We start from the raw sequence: 9,756 nt of genomic DNA on the forward strand, positions 1-9,756 counted from the left end.
GTTTGATGTCCTCCTCCACGGTGCAACGGTGCAACTCTGATATGTATTGTGCTACACTTGGAAAAATGGGCAACGACTTCAGCGTGTTCGTTGCGATAAAAACGCAAATGCACTTCTCCTTCTCCATCGCAATGTAAAGCCTCATACAAGTTTACACGTTTACACACACGAGAGGAGCTCACTAAACTTCTTTGGACAGTTCTTCCGCATGCACTACAGACCAGATCCACGTCTTTCAGCTTCCATCTCTTTGGCCCAATGAAGGAAGCACTCCTCTGAGAGCAGTACGTGGATGATGGGAAAGTTATTGATGCAGCAGACGTTGGCTCCGACGTCGACCAGTAGAGTGCTACCATGCGGGCATCCAGGCCGTCCCAGTAAGGTGGCGTAACGCCGTCGCATTGAATGGAAATTGTGTTGAAAAATAGAGTTTTGTATCCAAAAGAGTGCGGAATAATATGGTGTACTGAAACCCTGAATAAAGCCAATCTGCTTTCAGAAAAATGTCTGTTGCATCACTTATTGTATGCGCCTCATATTAGGAAAGTCAGGAGAAGAAATACATGGATCAGACCCGATTGGAAAGTATACACTGCCTGACAAAAAAGTGAAAGAACAGCGAGGAAACGAAACTTCATGGGTCGAGAGGGTATGCACTGTTATATCAGTGATTACAAAATCGAGTTGAAATTACATCTACATCCACATCTACATCTACGTGGTCACTCTGCTATTCACAATAAAGTGCCTGGCAGAGGTTTCAATGAACCACCTCCAGGCTGTCTCTCTACCATTCCACTCTCGAATGGCACGCAGGAAAAACGAGCACTTAATTTTTCTGTACGAGCCCTGATTTCTCTTATTTTATCGTGATGATCATTTCTCCCTATGTAGGTGGTTGCCAACAGAATGTTTTCGCAATCGGAGGAGAAAAGTGGTGATTGAAATTTCATGAGAAGATCCCATTGCAAGAAAAAACACCTTTGTTTTAATGATTACCACTCCAATTCACGTATCATGTCTGTGGCACTATCTCCCCTATTTCGCGATAGTACAAAACGAGCTGCCACTCTTTATTTTTTCGATATCATCTGTCAGTCCCACCTGATGCGGATCCCACACCACACAGCAATACTCCAGAACAGGGCGGACAGGCGTGGTGTAAGCAGTCTCTTTAGTAGAGATGTTGCACCTTCTAAGTGTTCTGCCAGTGAATCGCAGTCTTTGGTTTGCTCTACCCACAATATTATCTATGTGATTGTTCCAATTTAGGTTATTTGTAATTGTAATCCTAAGTATTTAGTTGAATTTACAGCCTTCAGATTTGTGTGACTTATCGCTGATTTCTCTTAGTACTCATGTGAATACCTTCACACTTTTCCTTATTCAGGGTCAATTGCCACTTTTAGCACCATACAGATATCTTACGTTAGTGATTCTGGTACCGCGCGCCGCGGAATTTGAATCCTCGCCAGACGTCATGGACGTCGAAGACCCCTAGAGGTCTCTGCACCATCGTGCCATAAGCTCTGTCGGCACGCGCCTCCCGGCCTATATTTAAAGTGAGGGCGCCACTGTGGAACACGTGGTTGCAGCGACCAATAGCGGCGTCCCCGATAGACTACTTAAGCGCCTGCCACTCGCTCAGCCCACTGAACGGATTCGGATCCTCTACACCTCCTGTAAACTCGATCCTCCTCACCCACTGGTGTCTCCCATCCTCTCCCACCCCCGTCTGCTGCCTCACCTGTATTTCCACGTCCCACCTGCTCTCCATCTCTCCACCCTCCTTACCCTCTCCCAAGGTGGCTTCCGCCAGCTCCCCCTCCCTGATGATGCCCTCCTCCCCTCCATCTACCCCTCCTATCAACTTTGATCCCCCTCCCTCTTCCTGTGTTTGTTCCTCTGGGCACCCTCTCTCCCTTCTCTCCCCCTTCCCTCCCTCCTCCCTCTGTCCCCACTCCTCCCCCGGGCTTCCCCTACCCCCATACCTCCACTCCTCCTACCATCTCCTCTGCCATTGGCATCTTTGCTCTCCCCTCTCTCTCCCCCCCCCCCTCCTTCCCCTCTTGGCAGGTCACGGACTCACACACGTTACGTGGACATTCGCGCGCTGGAGATCATCGCCATCAGTTTCTCGTGTATGTGACATCGTGTTTGTGTTTAGAGTTCGCCGTCACGCTCCTATGTTCACCTGTGCCGTCGAAGTCGTCAGTGTTAGTGCGCCGTGCCGACAGTTTTTAGTGGTTTTTCGTCAAGTGTGAACGACTTCGTATTTTTTGTATTCTGTGTCTCCTGTTTTTGCCTGCCAATTTGTTCAGCCTTTTATGTGTCTTCTTCATATTTTCTCATTGTCAAACCTGAGGCTGAAGAGCAGTGTAGGATGCTGCTGCCAGCCCACCTTATGTACGGGTGTTAAAATAACAATAAAGGGAAAAAAAAAGCTGAGCCCACCAGTCTAACCTTGCATACGTATCAGGACATATCGCCTCGCCTTAGACAGTGTATTTACTTTCGTGTTTTGTTTACGAGTGGACGTCGTTGTTTAGTTAGGTTTTCTTGACTCTGTTATTTCGTTCTTGTTGTTGTTATAACGTCCTTCGTTGGTCATGTCCGTCCTCTCCCGTTGTGTTGTTGTTCACGGGCAGCTCCGCGGGTTCCGCCGCGTTTTCCGTCACTTCAACCCCGCGACTGTTCCGGTCGCCGTTACAACAATGATGTAGGCCTGTAATTCAGTGGATTACTCCTACTTCCCTTTTTGGGAGTTGGTGTGACTTGAGCTATTTTCCAGTCTTTAGATACGGATCTTTCTGTGAGCGAGTGGTTGTATATAATTGCTAAATATGGAGCTATTTTATCAGCATACTCTGAGAGGAACCTGACTGGTATACAATCTGGACCAGAGGCCTTTCCTTTATTAAGTGATTGAAGCTGCTTCGTTAGTCCGAGGATATCCAATTCTATGTTTCTCATCTTAGCAGCATGAGCACATTTACTAATACGAAGTTGCATCCCCTCTTGGCTGAATACATGCAGTGATTCCGTTGGCAAGGGTGTCATAAAGGCGTTGCATCCTCTCCTGATGCAAGCTGGCCCACAAATGTTGTGAATGATACTCGACACCCTGAATACTGGCACTGGGACATAGTTAATGTCCAAGCTGGTCCTGCACATGATCTATCAGGGACAGATTTGGGGATCTTGCTGGCCACGACAGTATGTCAACACCTTGCAGGCAATTCATAAAGACAGGCGCCATGTATGGATGAGTGTTGTCCTGCTGAAAAATGGCAACACAATATTTCCACATGGGAAGTAATATACGAGGGCGCAGGATGTCAAAGACATACTGTTGTCCCTCAATCTCTACCAGCTGTCACCTGAAGTCATACCCAGTGGTCCCCATACAATGATGGCAGGAGTAACACTGCTGTGGCTTTTCAAAACATCGGAAGAATGGCATCCCTCCTCAGGTCGACTCCATACTCCCCAAACGGTGATCTGGCCTAATTGAGAACTGCAATCCACTTAACACTATGTGATATCATTCATCAGCAGTCTATGATTTACATTCATGGCACCACTCCAAGAGCAGCTATTTGTACTGTGGAGTTAACAGCAGTCTACACTAGTTACCTAGCACTGTTGCTGCTAGTCTCTGACCAAAGGTGCGAGATGATACAGAATGCTTCAGGAAGTCCATTGCTTGTTCTCAGATGGCAAGAGCAGATGTGAACAGGTTACAATGTGTCTGGAACATAATACAGTGAACTTCCTCACAGAGGACAGACGTGGCTGACCAGTACTTTTGCGACCAGTACCCTGTCCTCATGTTCCCATGCAGCCCAACATCCGGCCACTGTCACGTCCAAATATCCCCAAAATCTGCATTTGAACGATTTGACCGGCCAGCCTAATGCAGACACACGATGATCCCCTTTCAAACTCTGTGAGCTGCTGAAAACACTGTCTCACACAAGTATGAGGCATCTCCGTGTCATTCATGGTGATCACTCAATGCCAGAAGCTGTTCACGTCCCTTGTATGTCCTACCAGCCGAGTAAACACGAACGACACTGATTCACTATGGTGTCCGATCTAAGCATTTACATAGCCCCCGATGGTCCTACATATACGAAGTTACATTGACGTCCGACCACGTCTTCTGGATGCTTCACATTTTAGTCACGTAGCGTAATTAAGACTGTGCCGGCCGGGGTGGCCGAGCGGTTCTAGGCGCTTCAGTCTGGAACCGCACGACCGCTACGGTCGCAGGTTCTAATCCTGCCTCGGGCAAGGATGCGCGTGATGTCCTTAGCTTAGTTAGGTTTAAGTAGTTCTAAGTTCTAGGGGACTGATGACCTCAGATGTTAAGAACCATAGTGCTCAGAGACATTTGAACCATTTGAATTAAGACTGTAGCGAGAATTTAGTGGAGACGGACGGCACGTGCAGCCAGATGAATAGATGTTAGGAGGATCTGGGAAGTTCTTTGTTGATTCAACCAGAAACGAAAAACCTGAGGTGGCGACTTAATGGGACTTGCGAAGATCAAACGAGAAAATGTGCAGGAGCAGCGTATATGCAAATATAAGGGAGACGTTTATCCAGCAGTAGATGTCAGCTGTGTGCTGATGATGCTGATGATGACGGTGACGGTGATGATGACGAAGAAGACGACGATAATGATGATGGTTTAACAAACCAAATAGTAATATACAGGGTGTCACCTAACGTTACCGCTGGATATATTTCGTAAACCACATCAAATACCGACAAACCGATTCCACAGACCGGACGTGAGGAGAGGGGCTAGTGCAATTGTTTAATACAAACCATACAAAAATGCACGGAAGTATGTTTTTTTATCACAAACCTACGTTTTTTTAAATGGAACCACGTTAGTTTTGTTAGCACATCTGAACATATAAACAAATACGTAATCAGTGCCGTTTGTTGCATTGTAAAATGTTAATTACATCCGGAGATATTGTCACCTGAAGTTGACGCTTGAAACCTCCGACGTTCAGTTGCGTGTTGTAACAAACACGGGCCACGGTCGGCGAGCAGCGTCATGCGGATACTGCATCGTGTGTCGCTACACCAGCAATTACATGGTGATGACTTTAATCATCGAGTGCAATTCTGTCAATGGGCATTAACAGAGAATGCGTTGCAGTTCTACCTGTTTACCGATGAAGCGGGTTTCACAAACCACGGGGCAGTGAATCTACGGAACATGCATTGCTGGTCCGTGGACAATCCTCGCTGGCTCAGACAGGTAGAGCGACAGCGACCGTGGACTGTAAATGTATGAAACATGAATCATTGGCGACCACCTCATTGGTCCTCACTTCATTGCAGGGGCCCAAACAGCTGCAACATACATCGCGTTTCTACAGAATGATCTGCCAACGTTGCTCGAAAATGTCTCACTGGAAACTCGTCGACGTATGTGGTATCAGCATGATGGTGCACCTGCACATTCCGCAATTAACACTAGGCTGACCCTTGACAGGATGGTCGACGGGCGTTTCATAGGACGTGGAGGACGCATAAATTGGCCAGCCCGTTCTCCTGATCTTACACCTCTGGACTTCTTTCTGTGGGGTACGTTAAAGGAGAATGTGTACCGTGATGTGCCTACAACCCCAGAGGATATGAAACAACGTATTGTGGCAGCCTGCGACGACATTACACTAGATGTACTGCGGCGTGTACGACATTCATTACGCCAGAGATTGCAGTTGTGAGCCGCAAATGATGGCCACCACATTGAACATCTATTGGCCTGACATGTCGGGACACACTCTATTCCACTCCGTAATTGAAAACGGAAAACACGTGTGTACGTGTACCTCACCCCTCATGGTAATGTACATGTGCGTCAGTGAAAAAGACCAATAAAAAGGTGTTAGCATGCGGACGTGATGTGCTGTTCCAGTCTCTTCTGTACCTAAGGTCCATCACCATTCCCTTTGGATCCCTACGTAATTCGGTGCTCTCCGATATACACGATCGAACAGCGGAGGAGTGGTACTCAAGCGTCAACTTTAGGTTATAATATCTCCGGATGTAATTAACATTTTACAATGCAACAAACGGCACTGATTACGTATTTGTTTATATGTTCAGATGTGCTAACAAAACTAACGGGGTTCCATTTAAAAAAACGTAAGTTTGTGTTAAAAAACATACTTCCGTGCATTTTTTTATGGTTTGTATTAACCAATTACACTAGTCCCTCTCCTCACGTTCGGTCTGTGGAATCGATTCGTCACTATTTGATGTGGTTTACGAAATATACCCTGTATATTATTGTCTTAAGAATGATGTAGAGTTTTCACCAAAACGTAATCGGATCCCTTTTGTTTTCACTCTCCGAAAATTTCATTTTACACTCCAGAGGGCTTTTGTCCTTAAGCTGAGAACCATTGCTGGTTGGTTACTACATCCCACAACGTTACTATGTTGCCAGGTGCGACAGCAATATTATAAGTTACAGGCAAAGGTTCAAGCATTCTCTGAGGAATAGAAACTGAACTGCATAAATTGATTCATATCAAAATTTAACTACCTTCAATTCAGTTTGAAGCATTTGTTGTATATTCTTATTGTTTATTAGATGTCCTTTCGGTAATGTGGCTAGTACCGGTTAGTACAGCTATATCTGCAAAAATTTCTCCCGAGAGCATTGCGTATTTCTCGTAAGGTACGTGGAAGAAGGGCTATGTCAACCAGACACTGAGACATAGTAGAGATATTTGAGGGATGAATACCTGTTTCCTCACAAGACCAATGGTCAGCAAGGGGAGGAGAGGTGCTGGCGTAAAGTTCCTGATCACCAGACTTTCCGCCAGTACCCTGATTTAAATTCCAAACCTCTCCACAGAGTCTCATGAAGCGAGGGCATATGACGCTGTTGACTGTGATCCGTCTGTCAGATGGGTCCGTTAAGCTTAGTGGGCCCTCGGGTGCTATACGTGAGGAGTAGACGATGTGCTGGCAACGGGTTTCACCTTCTCCCTTCTTCTTCATCATCATACAACACAAAGATTACACTACACTACACAAAATACATACACATAGTATTAGAAATATTGTAATGGAGCATGTTGCAAATAAAAAAAAAACACGAATAGTCATCAGTGGCTATATACACACGTCAAAAAAAGTATTGCATCACCTCGGTTCCGAGAGTTCCTGAACCTGTGCAGAAAATTGGAACAGAGATTAACATAAACGTCATTTCCGCCCTTTTGTGCTCATGAAAATCACACATTGCATGTTGTACCACCATACAACGAGACCTTCAGAGGTGGTGGTCCAGATTGCTGTACACACCGTAACCTCTGATGCATGCCTGTATTCGACGTTGCATACTATCCACAAGTTCATCAAGGCACTGTTGGTCCAGTTTGTCCCACTCCTCAACGGCGATTCGGCAGAGATCCCTCAGAGTTGTTAGTGGGTCACGTCGTCCATAAATACCCCTTTTCAATTTATTCCAGGCATTTTCGATAGGGTTCATGCCTGGAGAACATGCTGGCCACTCTATTCGAACGATATCGTTATCCTAAAGGAACTCATTCACAAGATGTGCACGATGGGGGCGCTAAATGTCGTCCATGAAGACGAATGCCTCGCCAATATGCTGTCGATATGGTTGCACTATCGGTCGGAGGATGGCATTCACGTACCGTACAGCCGTTGCCACGACTTCCATGACCACCAGTGGCGTACGTCGGCCCCACATAATGCCACCCCAAAACAGCAGGGAACCTCCACCTTGTCGCTGGACAGTGTGTCCTAAGGCTTTCAGCCTGACCGGGTTTTCTCCAAACACGTCTCCGACGATTGTCTGGTTGAAGGCATCATCGTTCAAGAGAATGTGATGCCAATCCTAAACGGTCCATTTGGCACGTTGTTGGGCCCATCTGTACCGCGCTGCATGGTGTCGTGGTTGCAAAGATGGACCTCGCCATGGACGTCGGGAGTGAAGTTGCGCATCATGCAGCCTATTGCGCACAGTTTGAGTCGTAACACGACGTCCTGTGGCTGCACGGAAAGCATTATTCAACATGGTGGCGTTGCTGTCAGCGTTCCTCCGAGCCATAATCCGTAGGTTGTGGGCGGCCTGAGCGAGGCATGACATCGACAGTTCCTGTCTCTCTGTATCTCCTCCATGTCCGAACAACATCGCTTTGGTTCACTCCGATACGCCTGGACATTTCCCTTATTGAGAGCCATTCCTGGCACAGAGTAACAATGCGAACGCGATCGAATGGCGGTATTGATCCTCTAGGCATGGTTGAACTCCAGACAACACGAGCCGTGTACCTCCTTCCTGGTTGAATGACTGGAACTGGTCGGCTGTCGGACCCCCTCCGTCAATTAGGCGCTGCTCATGCACGGTTGTTTACATATTTGGGCGGGTTTAGTGGCATCTCTGAATAGTCAAAGATACTGTGTCTGTGATACAATATCCACAGTCAACACGAATCTTCAGGAGTTCTGGGAACTGGCGTGAAGAATTTTTTTTTTTTTTTTTTTTTTTTTGACGTGTGTATTTGATTCATCACTGGTTGAGAATTTCACTAGCGTTTAGAAATATGATAACGAAAAGGACAGTGAAATATGTCGCGATTTCCTGAAATCAGCAATTTGTTTTCTCATCAGTTTATTTTCTTAACTTATTTCGAAACCAAGCCAGTATTCAGACAGCGGCAAGCATTTCGTTTGCAACTTACGTTTGTCTTGTACATCGCAGATAAACCAGTGGGAACTGATGATCTAAATGATGACTAACTGAAACCCTCAGCTGCCGACAGGTGTTGTTGATATATCTCGATGTGGACAGCTGAAAATGTGTGCCCCGACCGGGACTCGAACCCGGGATCTCCTGCTTACATGGCAGACGCTTTATCCATCTGAGCCACCGAGGACACCGATGAATAGCGCGATTGCAGGGACTTATCCCTTGCACGCTTCCCGTGAGACTCACATGAGCTGATGATCTACCTGTTTAGTCTTTCAACCCCCAACCAACCAAACAACCAAACCACCTATGAACTAGTGTAATACCATACATAAACATAACGAAATCCATCGAAAGCTTACGGCACTTACTAGCAGAGAATGTACCTTTTATCTAACATCATACCGACTTCCGTACTTGATTCCTTCAGTGTACTGCGTTGACTTGCGAAACGGGTTAAGACAACAGATTAAGGACATTTACCATGGTGTATTACTTCTTTAAGGATGATACATCAAATAGATCGGAACAAACTACCGTGAAATTATCACCACTGTCCTACTATGATTTGGTTCACATGTGTTGCGGTTCGAGAAACAACTCTTATTCACGGCAAAGTAGTTCCTGCAACCACAGAGATTGGACAAAAATACGCACAGTTTTAAATAAATTCAGATGTTAGCCAAACCTGCAGGTGGCGCTGTTGTATTTGTCCGCAAACGGCTCCTGTATCAGCCTCGCGGGATTAGCCAAGCGGTCTGAGGCGCTGCAGTCATGGACTGTGCGGCTGCGCCCGGTGGAGGTTCGAGTCCTCCCTTGGGCATGGATGTGTGTGTTTGTGCTTAGGATAATTTAGGTTAAGTAGTGTGTAAGCTTAGGGACTGATGACCTTAGCAGTTAAGCCACCTAAGATTTCACAAACATTTGAACATTTTTTGGCTCCTGTGTCATTCGTGGCCAGAACTGTGTTCTGTGTAGTTGTGAGTGCATTTTGTCGG

The 9,756-nt window shown here is 46.3% G+C and overlaps 1 non-coding gene across 1 annotated transcript; it reads right to left on the reverse strand.

The window, feature by feature from the left end:
* Positions 1–8,871: 8,871 nt before the first annotated feature.
* Trnat-ugu (transfer RNA threonine (anticodon UGU)) lies at positions 8,872–8,945 on the reverse strand. The gene has a single exon. It is a non-coding gene; the product is annotated as a tRNA-Thr (tRNA).
* Between the last annotated feature and the right edge of the window lie 811 nt (positions 8,946–9,756).

This window comes from Schistocerca serialis, chromosome 6, assembly GCF_023864345.2.
Source record: "Schistocerca serialis cubense isolate TAMUIC-IGC-003099 chromosome 6, iqSchSeri2.2, whole genome shotgun sequence".
NCBI lineage: Eukaryota > Metazoa > Arthropoda > Insecta > Orthoptera > Acrididae > Schistocerca > Schistocerca serialis.